We start from the raw sequence: 20,814 nt of genomic DNA, 5'->3' as shown, positions 1-20,814 counted from the left end.
AGGGTCTGAAATAAAGCTACAGAAAAAATAAACAACAAGGGTCTGAAATAAAGCTACAGAAAAAATAAACAACAAGGGTCTGAAATAAAGCTACAGAAAAAATAAACAAGGGTCTGAAATAAAGCTACAGAAAAAATAAACAATAAGGGTCTAAATTAAAGCTACAGGAAAAAATATCTCATTCCTTCTTGACAATACTCTTTTAGGGAGAGGGAAAAACAGGTATTAGTGTATTAGAAATACTGGTAAACTGGATTAAACCTGACAGGATAAGATATCTTACAAGTTGTTAATAGTTATCATAATGGTTATTATTGTATTGTTTAGAATTAAATTGTATTTACAACCTGTTAAATTGTAAAGCTATACAAGAGATGGTTTAAAAAACAAGAGATGATTTAAAATTGCTTTATTACAGCTATACAAGAGAGAGTAAAGATATGTAAAAAATTAAACAAGATTGGTCACTATTTTTATATGTTTTTGGCAAAACAATGTTGGTATAAAAAGCATGAATATTTTTAATAATTGTTGAGTATGTAGTTTAAAATAACAGGACATATGCATTTGGTGGCAATTCCACTAGATATTTCTAAAGAGACAAACATTTTCCAAGATTTTGCTTAATATTAATGTTATTAAATTTGTAAGATTAGACTAAATGTACTTTATAGTCATTGTATGTACAAATGCAGAAGAATTCAGTACAAATTAAATGAATATCTAGTAATAAATATGTGTGAAAAAACATGTTTTAAAAAAGTGGGTCCAGTATACCTAGTAAATTGAAATGCATAAATAGCAAACAGTCTGTGTAAATACATACTGTACAGGATACATCGTAATAAGTTCAAAAGTAATTTGTCAAGTTGTAATATCACTGGTTTTACCCCAGTAAAATAACTGCTTTCAAATATTTATTATCTAAGCCCAGTTCAGTATTCAACCAAGATGTTAATGAGCAGTTCGAAGACATGAACACAATGTTATGGTTAAAATGACATTGAAATCGTGTGTTTTCAGTAGTGTATAAATGCTTGCAGTAGCACATGGTTACTGTCTCTTGTAGTTAATTCAACAGTTGCAAAGAGTTAATGAAACAGTTCTAAGTCATAAATGAAATTCTATGATTGCAAAAGAATAAACTGATCAAGTTAAATTAAAGCAGACACAGCTCATAACTGATAAAATATTTTCACAGAATGGTCTGCAAAAGAAAAAAGTTGTTAAATACATTCAGTTTTGGTAGTAATACTTAATATCATTGTATTAACTATGTAAAATTGCATTTTGATTTGTTGTATCAAACTAAAGGGTTTGTTTCTTAATGTGTTTTCTATATAAAATATTTTGAGTATGTTTAAAAACAGAGGGAATTGTTAGATTTTATTAATATTAGTCTGAAATTAATTATGTTGTAAATATGCTGAAAGAAAAGGCTTGCTTAAATGCAGAAACAGAGTTTAGTAATATGTGATCAGCAGTCATACTAAATGACCATGGCTTGGAAAAGGAATCTGCTGAATGGACATTTTCCCTTGCAGACTTAAAAACAGGATGTATGCAAGAGCAAAAATACAAAATCTGCTTTTAAAGAATGGACATTTTTCCCTTACAGACTCAGAAACAGGATGTATGCAAGAACAGAGAAGCAAAATCTGCTTTTAAAGAACACTGACATGCTTTTCTGCATATAAAAAAATGGACACAATATGTTTCCTAAAATAACAGGATGGACACAATATGTTTCCTAAAATAACAGGATATGTTTATGACACTGTGACAATGTGTTTTCTCAAAAATATGTTTTTCTGCATGAAAAACAGGATATGGCACAAGAACAGATGTTTTTATACAAAGATACAAATAAAATACAGGATGCTCACACTGTCAGAAAAGCTGATCTCTGACAATGTGTTTTCTCAAAAATATGTTTTTCTGCATAAAAAACAGGATATGCTTATCAGCATTGGCACAAGAACAGATTTTCTTAAACACAGATCCAAATAGAATACAGAACAATGTGTTTCCTCAAAAATATGTTTTTCTACATGAACAACAGGACACTGTTACAGGATATTCACACTGTCAGAAAAGCTGGTCTCTTACAAGACATTGTTAAACAAGGAAGCTTAGTATTGTTTCTACAGGATACCAAGAGGACTAAAACTGTATATAAAGAGCTGTATAAATCCAGTTATGTTAGAGGTATGGTAGGGACTCATTTGTCCTAAGGTAAATGTTATATCTCTCACATCATCTGTACTATATGAGAAGTAAAGTTGGAACAGTACTTTTAAGCTGCAACGTGGTTCCGTTTGGTTTATTATAAAAAGTTATTTGTTACTGCTCTCTAAAGTTGATGCTGCAAAGTATATTCTCTCATCAGTGTATATTCTGCAAGTTTCTGTATGCAACAGGCTGTGAATGCAAATATAACCAGACTTTAAATTTTAGCAGAATCCAGCCAGCAAGACTGAGTGTCTTAAGAATACTTCAACTCCATCACACCAAGCAAGTAAGCTCCAGCAAGCAGCAAGTAAGCAGATCAATGTAATTTTTTCAAAGATGAAGTGGGTGAGTAGTCTTCCTTCTTTCTCAGGTTCCAAGAATAGACTGCTCAGCCTGACTGAGAGAGTTCTATCTGTAATATCTAAATATTATTTCAGAGTAAATTACAAAATGATATCACGTACACCTAGTCATCTGACCTCTGGTTCCCACACTATCACCAACACTAGAGGCTGCCATGATTTTAGCACATATATGTCAATAATACACACACAACAGCATTGCTCAGATCTGAAGCAGCTACTGTAAGTCATAAAACCATTTTAACTCTTCTAGTCCTCCTACAGAGCAACTAAGCCATATTTCTCACAGACATTTTGTCTCTGGCTGCATTCAAAGCTGTCTTTATTACCACTCACCATCTGAACAGAGATGGGAAATTTTCTTGGTGTCTAGTCTTAATTAGACATAGAGGATTATGATCAGGTCACAGATCATAACTGACTATGTGTTCAAGACATACAGTGGATATAAAAAGTATACACACCCCTGTTAAAATGCTAGGTTTTTGTGATATAAAAAATGAGACCACAATAAATAATTTCAGAACTTTTTCCACCTTTAATGTGACCTATACAATTCAACTGAAAAACAAACAAATCTGTTAGGGGAAAAATATAAAAAAAAAAAAAAAACTTACAATACACTGGTTGCATAAGTGTGCACCCTTAAACTCATACTTTGTTGTGTGTGCACACCCTTAAACTAATAATTTGTTGAAGACCTTTTGATTTAATAACAGCATTCAGTCTTCTTGGGTTGGAGTCTATCAGCATGGCACATCTGGACTTGGCAATATTTGCCCACTCTTCCTTGCAAAAGCACTCCAAGTCTGTCAGATTGTGAGGGCATCTCAACTGCACAGCCCTCTTCAGTTCACCCCACAGATTTACTATTGTATTTAGGTCTGGGCTCTGGCTTGGCCATTCCAAAACTTTAATTTTCTTCTGGTGAAGCCATTCTTTTGTTGATTTGGATGTATGCTTGGGGTCATTGTAATGTTGAAAGGTGAAATTCCTCTTCATCTTCAGCTTTCTAGCAGACGCCTGAAGGTTTTAGGCCAAAAGTGACTGGTATTTGGAACTGTTCACAATTCCCTCCACCTTGACTAAAGCCCCAGTTCCAGATGGTGTTCTTTTGGTGATATGAAGTGTTGTTTTTGTGCCAAATGTACCTTTTGGAATTGTGGACAAAATGTTCAACCGTGGTCTCATCAGACCATAACACATGTTCCTACATGCTTTTGGTAGACTTGATGTATTGTTTTGTAAATTTTAGCCAGGCATGGATGTTTTTATGTGTAAGAAAAGGCTTCTGTCTTGCAACCCTACCCTCATAGTCCAGACATATGGAGAATACAGGAGATTGTTGTCACATGTAGTACACAACCTGTACTTGCCAGAAATTCCGGGAGTTCCTTCAGTGTTGCTGTAGGTCTCTTGGCAGTCTCCCTGATTAGTTTTCTTCTTGTCTTTTCATCAATTTTGGAGGGACATCCAGTTCTTTGCAACGTAACTGTTGTCCCATATATTCCCCACTTTTTGATGACTGTCTTCACTGTGTTCCATGGTATATCCAATGCTGTGAACATTTTTTGTACCCTTCATCTGACTGATACCTTTCAACAATGAGATCCCTTTGATGCTTTGTAACCTCTCTGCGAACCATGGCTTTTGCTGTAGCAGGCAACTAAATAAATGTCAGGAAATCCTACTAGGACATCTGAACTTTATTTGGGGTTAATCAGTCTCTTTAATTGATGGCAGGTGTGTACCCAAGAAGACTGAATGTTGTAATTAAATCAAAAGGTGCTTTAACAAAGTATTAGTTTAAGGGTGTGCACAAACAACAAAGTATTAGTTTAAAGGTGTGCACACTTATGCAACCAGCATATTGTATGCTTTTTATTTTTTATATTTTTTCCCCTAACAGATTTGTTTGTTTTTCAATTGAATTGTACAGGTTATAGGTCACAATAAAGGTGGGAAAAGTTTTGAAATTATTTATTGTGGTCTCATTTTTTTATATCACAAAAACCTGGCATTTTAACAGGGGTGTGTACACTTTTTATATCCACTGTACATGCCAAGCAATTCACCTTGAGATCGAAGCTCGAGAGGTGACACTTGGTATTTATGTTGAGAACACACAATAAAGAGTCATGATCAGAGGCCTGATCATAATTTTGTGTAGTGCATGGAGCTTCATTTAAATTACTTTACTGATTTTAACAGTTTTTGTATTAAATGTGCTTTTTAAACTTATTCCGTTCAGCCTTGCATCCTTTTTGGTTTTGGTTACAGTTCAGTTTCCCAGCTTATTTTTGACTTCTTTCAGTAAATGGAGTGGTAAATCAACAGGTTCAGTGCACACAAGGAATCTTTTGGCAGTGATCTTTGTCATGTTCCTCTGTGTTGAAGATTATTAACTAAGCTAAGGAACACAATGGTCTTCTTGGTCAATAACTGCTTAAGTTGTAGGAGAGTACTCTGCATTATGAAAAAATGAGAGACCTCAGAAGACCATGCATACACATCTGAGTCAATGTATTAATGATTACAGACTGGAGCTTTGCACACATATACGCTCTTTTTTCAGTCAGTGTGTTTGCATGCTTTTCTTTAGCCTTAGATAACACATGCAGTGTTCAGTACATTACATTACTCACTTTTTAGACAGAAAGTATAATTCATAAGTTATGAAGGCTAGTAATGTCTTTCGACTTTTCCCAGTTAGGAGTCGCCACAGCGGAACTCCTGTCCGCTAATGATCGGCAGTGGATTTTTATGGTGCCGAGTTGCCAGCCCGATGGCCAACCTTTAAAGAAGGCACACCCATTCACGCATGCACCTACCTGCATGTCTTTAATGTCACCCGACCACGGGGAGGACATGCAGACTCCACACAGAAGGCATTCCAGCTGAGAATAGAATGGGACAACCTCTTGCTGTGAGGTGACAATGCTAACTGATGCACCACCGTGGCATATTACAGGTATTAAAAAGTTAATTTACTGAGGTAGCAATTAGTGTATAATTTAAGAAAAAAATCAAAATGTCAATAATTTATGTGGTTTTCTGATCCTGTGAGTTTTTTAACTTCAGGTAAGGCTGCTTCATGTCTATGAATATCAGACCCATTCAGTGTGCTTTAACAGACTCTTGAGAAAACTAAGGAAGCAATTCTGGATTAACAATTACTTATAGCAAATCAAAATTAATAGACACTGAAAATACATTTGTTTCTTCTGAAATGTTAATGCTCCTCATCAAGGCAGGTATCAGTTGAACAGAATATCATTAAAGGAAAACTCCACCTTAGAACTCAAACAATATGTTTTTTAAAATTGTATCTTTGTTTGCCAATCTATTTTAATACCTCAAAATCACTCCAACTGTTTATTTTACAAATTTAATGTTTCCCACAAAATGGCAGCTGATGGGGGGGTGGGACTTGCCTTGGTGACATGATCTTTTTTTCTTGCTTTCACTCCTTCCTCCCAAAATACACTTCAAGTCCTCTTTATATCAGTCATGCTAGACATAAGGAAGTGGTGGTGTTTTCACAGGCCAGTAAGATAGAATGGCAGGAGTATGAAGCACTGCGATATAACACACCTTCTGTAAAAGAGTTGCTTTTATGTCTCCTTGAGTGAATCTCATTAATGTGTCTGTCAGAGCTTGTTTTTTGCTATAAATAGCTGTTAGCTACTTCCAGGAAAAGAAAGTAGTTAAATAGCAGGCTTTTGAAAAGGGATTATTTTGTAGTTCTAATGGAATTGACAGAACTTCCCCCACACTCTCATCCTGAGGTGTGAAAACTCTCACTGCAGTAAATGATCCTTGCTGTATCATGTACAGGTGACAGCTACTACTGGAAAGGACTCCAAAGTAAGTCTGCTTGCTACTTCCCAGTGCCTTGAGTGGGAAGTTTTTTTCTCTCTTATGAATGATGCAGAATTAAAATGTGCTTTACTAGTTCCTTAATTATTTCTGTCATATTCACCCCCTTTTTTCTATTTTGTAATTTATACTTTGTTAACCAGGAAAGTGAACTGGTCCAAGGACCCTTTCCAGCCATGACCCAGGCTACATTTGCAAAGATAATAAGTAATAAATGCACTTAGCAATACAAAGAAAAATACTGCCATACAGACATTTGACAAAGATTGCATGTACAACACATAGCCAAGATGTGGCAATGAATAAGTAAAACATTAAACATTTACTAGAATGTATACATTAATAATGCTTAACTCTACTAGGTTAACTTTATTATAACTAATGAATTGTATGCACCCATATTAAACAACTTACAGCACTGTAAAATATTCCTGCTCTCTAAATGAATAGGAATCAGCAAGTGAATGTTTTATGGCTTTGCAAAAGACTAAAGCAGAGAGATAATTATATTTCTATCACACAATGCACTGAAAGCTCATTTCACTGAAACTTATTTTGTTGAAAGTTATATATGGCCCTTTCCCCACTGAAGTGGGATCCTGGAGTTAGTATATAAAGTATGGGCGGGTGTGGGTGGCACTGTGGGCTCACTGGAATTGCAAGTATCCATATCTATGGTTTTAAATATTTAAAATACATGGGGGGTCACATCCCCCCATGTGAGGGGCTATGCCCCCCACACCCCCCTTAGTTTATATACTAACTCCAGAATCACACTACAGTGGGGAAAAGGCCATATATAACTTTCAATTTAATGAATTTCAGTGAAATGAGTTTTCAGTGAAATGAGCTTTCAGTGAAATGAAGTAGACCTATATATATATATATATATATATATATATATATATATATATATGTGTGTGTGTGTGTGTGTGTATATATATATATGTGTGTGTGTGTGTGTGTGTGTGTGTGTGTGTGTGTGTGTGTGTATATATATATATATATATATATATATATATATATATATATATATGGGAACCTATCAGTTCCACGAAAGAACATATATCCAACGACCAGATCACCGAGACCGCATCACTGACAGAGCAGATCTCCAACAATGGTAAGTATAAGAAGTTTGGAATGGGATGTATTCCTGTTTCTGCAATGTGGTGCAATCACAGGTTGGTATATTTAAGGGTGAGGGTGTAGGGGGCACATTCCCCATTTGGGGGGGGTACAGGGATGCTTGCCTTCCTGCTATATACATGTTTCTTTTTTTTTTATTTAATTGTGGAAACGGGAATACATTCCGTTCCACAGTAGTTATACTTACCATTGTCAGTGATGTGTTGTGTCGACAATGTGGTCTCAGTGATTTGGTTGTTGGGTGTTATGTATATATATATATATATATATATATATATATATATATATATATATATATTGTATATATGGATCTACTATGAAAGGTCAAACCTCATATAATCAAAGTCCATTTTCATGAAATGAAAATAGTGAAAGCTTAAGGGTAAGTAAACACTTGCCTAAACTTAAACAGACTACATACCGAAGTAAAACCCACATCCCCCATAACTATATATGCCAGCTCCAGTATCTCACTGCAGTCAAGAAAATGGCATGTTGGGCAAGTGTTTACTTACCTTGGGAAAACAATTCCCCATTCTGGTACTTAAGCATTCAGGATTTTCATCTCGCAAAAATGGATTTCGATTATATGAGGTTCAACCTTTCAAAGTAGATCTGTATATAACAACAAAAGACCACATTACCGAAGATGGCATCATTGAGATGACATCACCGAAACATGACTTTAACGAGTGACCAGAATACTGAAGGCTTTCACAGGGTAAGTAACCAGGTGGCCAACAAGGGGAAATTTGCCCTTTTCTCCACTGTATTGCGATACCAGAGTTGGTATATTTAGTTAGTCATTGTCATATATACATTTAGTCATTTAGTCATTGAAGAGTGTGGCGGGCATAGCCCCCCACCTAGGTGGGTTTGAGGTAGTGCGGTGTGTTTCTTTGTTACACGGTGGCCAACTGAATACTTACCCTGTGAAATCCTTCAGCATTCTGGTCATTCATGAAAGTCAGGTTTCTGCAATATTGTCTCAGTGATTTCATTTTAAGTAATGTGGTCTTTTGTTGTTTGAAGTAGACGTATACACACACACACACACACACACACACACACACACACACACACACACACACACACTCACACACATATACATCAGTAAGGACCCTGTTACAGTTTACCAGGGTTTTTAAGCCCCTTTACATTCTAAGAAATTAAAAGATACATTCCAGGTTGCTCCCAAAAGCAATTCCTTTAGTCTCACGAAACAAATTAGTTTCCTGCTATAAGGACAAAACTTTATGCAAATGTCATAAGGTTCCATGACAGCTCTGGCAGCATATCTTTTTTTCTATATTCAGTTGGCAGACTACAAGTGACAAGATCAAACGGATAGTGAAGATTACAGACATCTTGTATAATTTTAAATAAAATAGTAAGATATTTATAAATAGTGCAAAAACAGCATATCGATCTATTTGCAATCATAGAAGTGTCAGTATACTTAGAAGGGTAAGGCAGCAAGGCTCTGATATGATAGAGAGCAGGAAAGAATAACCCCAATTTAAACCATGGAAAGGAGCCAGCTTCTACTTCACTCCTTTGTGAATAAATCATCCCAACATGGACCACACCCTCCTTCTGACTTTGTGAAAGAATGACAGACTAAACAAAATAATTCATGCTGTATAACTTTTAACCTCATCTGGAAATGACTTCTTTAGTATTATAAACCTTTGTCATGCTAGACTTGTTACCAGAATAGCTGTCATGCTACTAAATGTATTGAAAAAAGCACAACTCAAATGAATCAACTCCAGAACTCAGCAAACCGAATAGTTCTACCACTGCTACTTTTTATTCTTGCAATTATATGCAAGAATTCACAATTCAGATAGCTTACTCTTGCAATTACAAATGAAAATAACAACTGGCATTCTTTTAACATATTTTGGAATTAAACTAGTTTTACATCCATAATTTGACTGAAAAATCCTTTGTTTCATGAATCTCTGGTTATGTCCCTTTAATCAGCTTGAAAAAAAACATTGACAACTTTTTGCCCATATAAGGAATTATATCATTAGTTGTGGTTATCCTTATTTGCAAAGACCATGAGAATAGCTTTGCAGGCTTCCAGATGTATCTCCTCAAATATGGAGTTTGTGCTGTGTGCGATCCATTGACTGAGACGTTTGCTTCCAAGTCTAAGTTGTCCTAGTTTTGTTCCTTAAAAAGAGCAGCAATTAATAGAATTTTAACAGAATTAATTGTAAAAACAACAAGAATCAGCCACTTATTAGCACAAGTACCAATGCTTGAACGAAATTATATTAAATCATAATACTGCTCTTTTACAGACTCCTTGGATACAGTTAACAAATGAAAAGGGCAAGAATAAACACCTGCATGGCAGAAGTAGTGAATTAGTTAATGCTACTACTACTATAATAATCCAAAAATGATCAGTTGTCCTAAGACTCAGCTCCATATTCCAATGTTGCCATGAGAATGATTCACTGAGAAGGCCAATTGCTGCTATTCAAAGACAAAATAATTTCCTTAAAAAATGTTTTCCAGTTTGGGGAAATTTGGCTTTAGTATATCTAATCTAATGTGCTGTGAGGTATTTCACTTTCTGTTTCCTTACAAGGGATGTTACATCATGCTATGAATTTGCTTAGTTTAAACTTTATGGAATCAGTCCTTTCTTTGGTTTCAGGGTTGACAGCAAATTGCATGTTCTTTCTACATTCCCTGTCTTTCAAATCAATCAATTTGCCTTTTACTAACTCAGATTACATGTCAGCAGAGGCCACACAATGTCACACATCCCTCATTTCAGTGTCCACTTCACTTAAGTTGTCTTAGTGTTTTTTTATTTGATGTTCAACTTTGTAACACTTTTACTGAATCATCATTTAAGACATAGGCAAACATACTTTTATATAAAAGAAAACAAACCATGTTAACATGTTCAGAGTTATAAACATTATATAGAATTATCATCAATGCAGCATGACATAAATTGATAAATTCCTGCCTTCCCTTTAACCTCATCTCTCCTCCAAATCATTATTCCACATGTGTTATTGCTACAATTTCCATTTTGTCTGTGTAATTTACTCCTATCCATTTTTAAAGATCCAACTTCCATTTTTATTTCTGTTATAATATTCACCGCTTCAAATACAGTTGGTTTAGACTTTGATTACCATTTTCTAGTACTTGCTTTTTTTCAAAGCCACCAGAATTAAACTTGACAAGGCCTTACCATGCCTAAATAATTCAAATCCTGTATTCCAGCTCAAAAAAAATCATTTCCTTTGTTACAACCATTTGCTCACCCACTATTTCTGATAGAGTACTAATGCATTACACTCCCAAAATGTATGTTCCCTGTTACCTCTTGCTTCCCCATCAAACCTATAACATTTGCCATCTACCTGAGGAAAAATTCTTTAGAGTCTGTTTGGGGTATAAACAGACCTATGCAGACATATCCAAGCAAAAATCCTACATCTTCTTGTCTTTGTTGAATATTTGGGAGACGTACATATGTCCTCTCATTGTTTATTGTGAATTGCTTATTCAGTCACTATTCCAATTCTTCTCTAACCTCTTCTGATTGATTCCTATGGTAATAGTGCAACATTTTATACACCCTGCTAATTATCCCTTTTTGTTAACTGCAGCCTCTGGTCTAGATTCAGCATAAATGCCTAGTAGCACAGATCTTTCAATTAGGTTTCGTCTATTTCTCTTTGTATATAATCTGATATCAATCGTTGACAATGAAGGCAGTCTCTAGCCTGCAGTAGAAATATCTTCCTGGCCTCTTCCCACTTGATTAATTTCCATCTTTAGTTATTTGCTCCCAATACCTTGGTTCCTTTGCCAATTTTCTCCAGTAAATTCCATCCCCTCTCCTGCCTATTCTCCATAGCCCTAATTGCAGTCATCCCTATCGACAGAATCTCCTTTTTCCATTCTCGTGTTGGCTTAGTTCTTAGAATACTTTCTGCTACTTTATGAATATAATGCTCTATATGGCTGTTGCTATTCTTAAGGATCTGCATCCAAAAGCTCACTCTCTCCTTATTTCTTGAATAACCCAACTTCATCATCATTCCTTTCCACTTTGAATTATAGTCTTCTGCTTGTGTTATGGAAGACAACTTATTTTTAAGAAAACAAACACGTTGCTGGTATTTTTAAGTAAACATAAATTTAAATTTAGTTAATTATAAAGTCATTTAGTGTAGGTGTTCCTTGATGTTTGGTTGGTCAGTTTTTGCTCTTTCTTCTTAATACCTGTCCATTTAGGTTTATCAGTACTTCTCTTCAGAGGAAGTTGATGTTCTTTATAAAGTTTGCTGCTTTCTCAATATTGTTACAGGATCTCAGACCATTTGGAAGGCATATTTTTATTTCTGCCAGGAGGAAGATTTGAGTTTAATATTGTTTTGTTTCAGAAGTTTGATTAATAAAGGCCATATTTTTTTCAGTTGTTTTGGTGGAGTTGTCTTTATCAAATTTCATGATATGCTGGCCAAATGTTAAAGGTAGCTTTGCCCAAGCTGATTTTAATACTAATTCTGTGTCAAGAAATGAGATAAATTTTATAACTACGGATCTTCGTATGGAAAAAATAGTAGTTGTTGGCTTACCAATACAATATTATGCTCTTTCTATACTGAAGGAAATTCCTTCTTGTAAGTTAAGGAATTTAGGAATCCAGGAAGATATAAATGAGATAATTTTCCTTTTTTTTTCTTCAGGCTGCTCGAAAATTCTGATATTGCACCTTCTCTTCCTATTTCTTCCAGTTTATTCTGTAACCAAGTGTTTTATTATAGTAGAAAGTTTCTCCTTTAAGCCTTCCATCCATATCAGCTAAAGCAGTTTTAATGCACACATTTTTATTTGTTGCTGGTGAATCCTGTCTTTTAAAATACAAGTTCACCTACTATTGTTTTCATTTTAAGTATCCAGGTTTTCCTGGAATCCATCCATCTTCACTGAAAGTTTTTATATGGAACAGATAACAAGTTGCAGGTGTTTTTTTCGGACAGGAATCTGAATGTGAGTATTTAGAAGCACGTATTATCTCTTCTTTTCTAACAAGTAAGTCTCCAAGATATTCTTGACTGGAAAATATTTGAAATTCTTAGAATTCTGTAGTTTAGTAGCTGAAGTAAGAGTGAAGAGAGCTAAACACGCTTCTTGTCCAAAAATACTGTTTCCAGTATTACTGATGACAGCTGCAGACCTCTGAAAACATACTGTTCTTAGGTGGCCATTTTGGCTCTGTCCCCATGCTGTAGTTTTCCATGAGCATTTTGTTCAGACATAGATTCTAAACATTCTTTCAAATGTAATGTATACTGCATCTCTTCTATTTACTTCCATGTCCATTCTCTTATCAGTTATAATAAAATTAGACCCAAAAGTTATTTCTTTTTTCAAATGACTAATCATTAAGAAAAATAGGAATTCACTTTTAAGTTCACTCAGTTTGTCTTTTTTTCCATATATAGTTAGTAACTGGACCTTAATTTAACCTGCTCTTTTTATGCACTCAGCCTTACCACAGTTGTGTCATTTAGCCAATTTATATTTACACACTTCTGGATGATGATTTTTAATGTTACACTGATAACAAAATGTTTACTTTGTGCATGTATTGCTTTTATTACTACTTTATGTATTGCTACAACATGTATTACAAACTTTCCTAGTTGCTACATATCTTAGTCTGTCATTGCCATGCTTATTGTAATTTTAATTGTCTATGGAAATGTTAAATTCATATCCAAAAACAATTTCATTTGATAAGTTTCATTGTGAATATCACTAGCAAATCTCTCTCTCAGTGCTTCATCTAAATGTGAACTAAATTCATAGTTCACAGCAGACTGTAACAGGTCAGCAGTAAAATGCATCAAAGTCTCACTGGCCTTCTGGTTGCAATGATAAAAACTAAATATTTTGCAGTTATAAAGAAGTTAGGCTTAGATTCTTCATTGAATACTTCCATGACCTGTGTATAAGTTTTTTTTAGGTTACTATGACTAAAACAGTTTCTAAAGTAATCTATATACGGACAATGTCATTAGGTGTCTTTTCCATAGAAATGTTCTAAAAAAAGTTCAGTTCTTCATATCTGTATCTGTCTCTCCCTATCTCTCTCCCACACAATACTACAGAAGATACACAGAATCACAAAAAAAATGTAGAAATCATTCCAGAAGAATCTATCACTCAGAAAAAAATAGTGATTACATCCATATTTTAATAAAACAACCCGCACAAACACAGCAGAAACAGGTTTCATATTCATGTTGCCTATGAATATCTGAAATTAATTTAGAAAAAACGCACTTATATTCAAGATATACATCACGTGACAAGCAATTGTAAAGTCATCCCCAGTGAAACAGTTGTCCCACAATCCAAAATCAGCTGCATACAGTGGCCAGAGAAGTCTCTAAGATCAACAGGGTCTAGTGTGAAGACCTAGACGTTGACTGAAGAGAGCACAAGAATTCAAGGAACCATTTAAGGCTGTAGTACCTCAGGAAGAAGAAGAAATAGGTAGAGTTGAAGAAGAATGGCACCATCTTAAAACAGCATGTGTGAGTATGATAAAACAGATATGCAGCCGAGCCATGTATGGAAATAAAATACATAAGGAAAACTGGTTGTAAAAATGCTTAAGTCCAGGAAGTCATCAAAAGAAAAAAGGAGTGCAGGTAAAAGCATGTGACAGAAAACTTGGACCAGGCTAAGAAGGAATACTGGATGGATAACAAAGAGGCTAAGAAAGCAGTTGGAATTGCAAAAATCAGGGCATCAGATGCCGACTCAGTAGATGTCACAGAGAAACTCTACTAGGTTGCAAGGCATAGACAGAAAGATAAAGAAGATAGTCATCAGATGCCCCTCATAAGGGATGCCAGATACCACCTGCTCACTATTCCACAAGACATCAAAGGTAGATGGAAGCAGTGCTTCCAGCAACTTCTGAATTAAAGAGGACCACACAGAAGCAGTACTCTCCCAGCACAGTCCACAATGAAAGAAAAAGAGGAGCCCACCTCAGAAGTAAGAACAGCACTAAGGAAAAAGAAAAGGGGGACAGCAGCAGGCTCAGATGGGGTCATGGCAGATAAATGCAAGATGTGGGCTGAGTTAGGGGTGAAATGGCTCCTGGGGGTACTCATAGCAGTATGGAGAGCAAATTATATTCTCAATGGCTGCAGAATAAGCGTACTAATGCCAGTGTGTACAAGAGCAAAGAGGAAATTCACAACGGTGGGCAGTATAGAGCTATCAAACTCCTGTCACACTGCATGAAAGATCTGGAGAGGTTGACTGATAAACAACTATGCAGAGTAGTAGAAAGTTAGATGGGAGATGAACAGTTCAGATTCAGATCAGGATGTAGCACAACTGACCCCAATGTTTGCAGTGAGACAGTTAGTTGAGAAGAAGCTAGAGATGAAGATAGAATCCAACTGGACATTCTTAGTCTTTGAGAAAGCATATGACAAGCTCCCAAGAATGCTGATTTGGGCAGCCTTGCAATGGTTCAAAGTACCAGAAACAGTGGAAGAATTAGTGCAGGCTATATACAACAACTGAATGACATGAGTATGAACAGTATTCGGACTCAAAGAAGGTTTTGCATTGGGAGTGGGTGTGCATCAGGGTTCATCTCTGAGCTAACTGCTATTCATACTGGTGATGGACTACATTAGCAAACCGGTTGGAAATGACAGATCAACAAAGCTTCTGTATGCAGATGATGTGGCATTACAAGCAGACTCTAAACAAGAACGTTGGCAAAGGATAAGGGAATGGAAGGCAAATCTGATGACACAAGGTATGAAATTGAGTGCAGGTAAGACAGCTGCACTGGCAGTAAATGGGGGAAATCAAAAGATACTGAGAAATGAAATCGAAGAGAAAATAGCGGAGCAAGTTAACAGCTTCAAGCAACTAGAAAGGTCATTGTGGAGAAGGGAAGTATGAATGAGGAGGCCAAAGCTAGAATCAGACATGCTGCAGCCAAATGGCACAGAGTGTGAGGGGTAGTATATGACAAAAGAATAACAAAGAAACCGAAAAATAAGGTGTACAAAATAGTGATGCAACCAGTGCTACTGTATGGTACATGGGGCAGTAAAGGCAGAGCAGTTGAATAAGCTAGAGATGATGGAGAAGAAGTGTCTGAGATGGGTGGTAGGATGCACACTTTGGGACAGATGAAGAAATGAGGACATCAGAGTAGAAGCCCAAGTAGATCCAGTTGCTTAGAAGGGCAAGGAGAACAGATTATAATGCTTTGGGTACATGTGTAGGAAAGCAGAAAACAATTAGGTGAAAATGATTTGGGACAGACAGGAAGATGGCAAGAAGAAACAAAAGTGTCCAGCAAAGAGATGGATGGATTGTGTGAGAGAAGATCTGCGACAGTGAGGTATGACTGTTGGAGAAGGTAGGAGAGTAGCACTGAATCAAGAAAGCTGAAGAAGCCAGAATTACAAAACATGGTAATAGACCTTACTTAGTACATAAAGGACTTCTACATTAAATAATACCTATTTTATAAATCAGTACTTGATTAGTTTCATGGTGAAACCAATTAAATGAAAACAGAAATAAAAATAAAAAAGTTAGCATAATGACACACACAAGCGTGTGTGTGTATATGTGTGTGTGTGTGTGTGTGTGTGTGTGTATGTATATATATATATATATATATATATATATATATATATATATATACACACACACACACACACACACACACACACACACACACACACACACACACACACACACACACACACACACACACACACACACACACAAGACCCTAGAGGTGTGTGAGTGTGTGTGTGTGTGTGTGTGTGTGTATAGACTATGATTCTAGAGTTTGTTTAAAGTCTTTGATCATTCCCAGCTGAGTCATTCTATATCACATGGCTACTCTTCCTAAACCTGAAAGCCTTATTGCTACTTGTTCTTCCTTTCATAGTTCAGTATTATGGAGAAACACACTCAAAAGACGTTGAGTACACTTTGGAGTTACTTTATTGCTGATCACAGACTTGTACACTAAAACATGTGCTGTCTCATTTTGTTGTCAGTACAGGGTGTTTTCCTTCATATACTTTAACAAGAACTGGTTATTTTTTGTTTGCTCAGGTGGGAATGTTCAACCTTCTTTATCCTAATTCTTGTCTGCTTGCTTCATACAATGACAGTGTTTTTGGATCTATGAAAATATGTGACTCTTTCTTCAAGACTGTGGTAAAGACTCCTTTAAATGTGAAAACACCTAGCAAGGCTAACCCCATCAACAAAATGTAACTCGACCACTTATCAATCAATAAAAGGACACTAAGCACTATTTTTATTCTTTTATTGTTTGTTTTAATTACTGTTCTTTCTCCAAGTTACAATAAAACATTTTGGAAACTGCAAAGAGTGTCAGTCTTTGACAGAGCCCCCCAGACATCAAAGTAGATCGCTCATCACTCTAATTTTGAAACTTTAGAAATCCATGTCACTACAAACAAAATGAATTACCACTTCATAGCCAGCTGTTGACCTCCCTCCATATCCCTCACTGATCATGATATCTACCTTATCACCATAACCAATATCCATATATGTCCTAATACATTTATTCTAGGTGACTTCAACTACCCCGATATTAACTGGCTCACTTACATTACAAATGGAAATCACAATTAACATTTACGTGACTATGTAAATGTGAACTACCTTGAACAGATGATAAACATACATACTATGGGACAGAATATCTTGCATTTTATTCTTACTAATATCGCCCCTCCCTGTACATCTATACTGGTATCATCTTCCACTGACAAATCAGGCCAGAAATCAGTGATGTCCAAATATTAGATCGGAGGTGCCCCCAACCAAATAAGTTAATGACGGACGTCTACAAAGCAAACCTCCAGCAGCTTTGGGACCGAAATGATTTTAAACTACGTTCCAACCAAAAATGCTCTTATAAACAGAGCCAACTCTCAGTGCTGTTCTCAGATGAATAATGGTATAAAGAAAGCAGCACCTACCCTATCAAATATTTAGGAAAATCTAAAAATAAGGACGTATCAATTAATGTTCATATAAGCAAGCTCTACAACAAAAGAAAGAAAATGCTAATTTCTTATAGCTGGTCACATATTTATCATCTTAACAGGGCACTCAGTCATGATAGCAAATAACATAAAGCAGTAGTCAGATAACATAGAGCTGATTATGAACTCAAACTGGCCAGTTATGCAAGAAGTAATTATAACACCTTCTTTAATAATATTAGCAAGTTAAAATAATGATTGTTGTCAAGAAATGATTCACAATGATACCACCCATTCTGATCCCAAAGAAGCAGCTAATATTCCAGCCGACAAAATTAGTGCAAAACGTCACCTTACCCACCATAATAACTGCCTCTTTACTCCTAGTCGCAGACCTCATGTGGAACAAGTCTTTGCAGCCCTTTTTAAAAGAAAGAAATATACCAGGAAACTTAATAACTAGTACCAAGTATGGCCTACTGAAACCTCTATTAAACCTCTTTAGCATGAGCCTTGCAATGGGCTTTGTCTCCAAATCCTGGAGAATTGTTATTGTGATGCCCCTATAAAAGGGAGGTCCAAATATTCATCCTAACAATTACAGAACTATCAATACCCCCAGCCTTGTTTGCAAAGCCATGGAAAATATCATTTCTGACTTCATTATTATAGACATTGATATGCTGTTAGCCCTGATCCTATGTCCATTTATCTTTGACAAAGCTAGGCCATGCCATCCTAACCATGTATACTGCTTCACAATGGTAACTCAAGTAGTTGATGTTGGTTATATGATGCATATAACATACCTAGACCTGGCCAAGACATTTGTTACTAACCCCATGCAGGCATTACTTAAAATTCATTAAGCTAAAAATTAATCCATATGTAGTAAGATAGATCACTAATTGGTTGTCAGACATAACATGTGTCATTAGACTTGCAAGCAGTAGCTCAGAAAGTGAAAATGTCACAAGTTGGGTCCATCCAGGCTTGATACAGAATCTTCTATTTAGCATTTATTTCTCAGGTTTACAAGTCAATAACCCCAAATTCTGGTTAATAAAATTCAATGATGGCAATATGTTAGGGGTTGTTATTTTAGCACCCCCCCCCCCCATATGAATGCACTCCAGGTCCAGGTGGGTTGGACTATGCAGACAATTGGTTTCAAGGATAATGACTTCAAACTTTATGCCAAAAAAAATCACTAAAGTCCACTTTGGTAAAATAAGCAGTTATTTGTCATACTACATAGATGATAGCCCCCTCCCTCTTTAAGAATGGTACTTTCATTAAAGACCTAAGCACCATTGTAGACAACTATCATTTAATCATGTCTCCATTGTAGTTAGTGTATCTTTTTTTTAATTTCTCCATATCTTTTGGGTTTCTAATACCATAATGGGAATGGACCCCATTCGTAAGTCAAAATATGATTAAAGTTCATGAAATTAATACTGTTGCAATCCTTGATCTTAGCCAAAAGTGCTCTTCACAGCACCCACAATGTGCCCAGTATTGACTCCTTGTGCAATTCATAAGGAGTTACGTGTATTGGTAACATATCTAAGTAAGACTTTAAATTATTTTTTATACTTACCTGGCAGGGGGAATACCACAATATAGAAGGTGATTTCCCCAGGGTGAGGCTCTTCCATTGCACATTTCTGTTGGGTTGACCCCTGTTACTTCCCCAAATGTGGGAAACTCAACTGCATAATTTATGGTAACTACTATTGGGACTGTCTGGGTAGCCTTCCACAAGGCCCTCATTTCTGCCTGCAAATCCTGGTATTTTATGACTTTGTGTCTCTCTGTACATAAGACACTGTAGTCACTGGGTGTAGCAATTTCAATGATAAATGCTACTTCTGTCTTCTATTCCTGGACTACTATATCTGATTTTCTGACATCTGTTTTTTGAACTGTTGGTAATGGGTGACCCCATGTGATATAAACTTCAACATTTTCTATAATGCTTTATAGCTCATGTTTCCGATGTTTTTCAGCTACTTCAATATTATAATGTTTGCACAATCCTCAATGCAACAGTCTTGCTACATTATTATGCCTTTCAGTATACAGTCCTTCTGCCATTAGTATATCACAACCAGCAACAAGATGTGCAACTGTTTCCAATTCTGTTTTACAAAACCTACATTTGTCTGCTTCTCCCACATGTTCAATGGACTTTGTAAACCATCTTGTACTTAGCACTATCTTGGGCCGCCAATATTATCCTTTCATCTTTTTTTTAAATTCACCTCTCCTTAACCATTCCTGAATTCGATCCTGATCAACATGAGATTGTTCCAAGAGTTTTCTATACTTGCAACTATATTTATTCATTTTCCACATTTTTTGCCTTCTCATCTGATCTTTCACTCCATATTCTCAGTTTTTTTTTTTTGGCACATTCAGTTGCTGCCTGATTTTTATCTACTTCTGAACTGATTTCTATTCCCACTTGACACTGATATGCTACTGCTGAACTAAGCAGGGAAGTCATCTTAGACTTATTCTCCTCATGTTTTAAAACTTTCACTACTTTTAGGTCTTGTGAGGTCATCAGATATGTATGCAGTCTTACGATTGCAGACCTATATATGTAATCAATTTCAAGGAGGTCCATATCTCCTTCAGAATGGGGAATATATATATATGCACTGATTTTTATAAATCATTTAAGTCTGTAGCATCTTTCTTGTTTTCATGTCCAACCGATTCATCACCTTTTGGGACCAGTCAATCACTCCACAACTGTAAGTTAGGACAGGAAGAGCAAATTGGTTTATAGCTTGGACTTTGTTCTCAGATGTCAGCACTGTTTTCAGTATTAATTTTAGTGTTCTGAAATAGTCCTTACTAAATTTTCCAACAAAATTGAGAAAAATTCCTAAGTTACCAGTATAAAATATCAAAACAGAAACCAAAAATCTCTGGCAGCATGAGAACGAACTGAATAATGAGACGTCTTTAGTTTAGTAAAAGTTTAATCAACACTTTCGTCATAAGACTTCTTCAGAAAACTGAATACATCAGTAAGCCAATCAAAAGAATTAAAGACCAATTAAAACATTTAAATTGTCAAGTTAAGTGTGGTGCTTACA

General features: G+C 35.8%; 1 pseudogene; it reads left to right on the top strand.

The window, feature by feature from the left end:
- Positions 1–19,296: 19,296 nt before the first annotated feature.
- Positions 19,297–19,451, top strand: LOC122790218 (annotated as a pseudogene).
- Positions 19,452–20,814: the final 1,363 nt, after the last annotated feature.

The sequence above is a fragment of the Protopterus annectens genome, chromosome 15.part0 (genome assembly GCF_019279795.1).
Source record: "Protopterus annectens isolate FY-2018-M chromosome 15.part0, PAN1.0, whole genome shotgun sequence".
In the NCBI taxonomy this organism is placed as follows: Eukaryota; Metazoa; Chordata; order Ceratodontiformes; family Protopteridae; genus Protopterus; species Protopterus annectens.
Note: the sequence above shows the minus strand (reverse complement) of the source record. Positions and strands in the feature narration are given on the sequence as shown.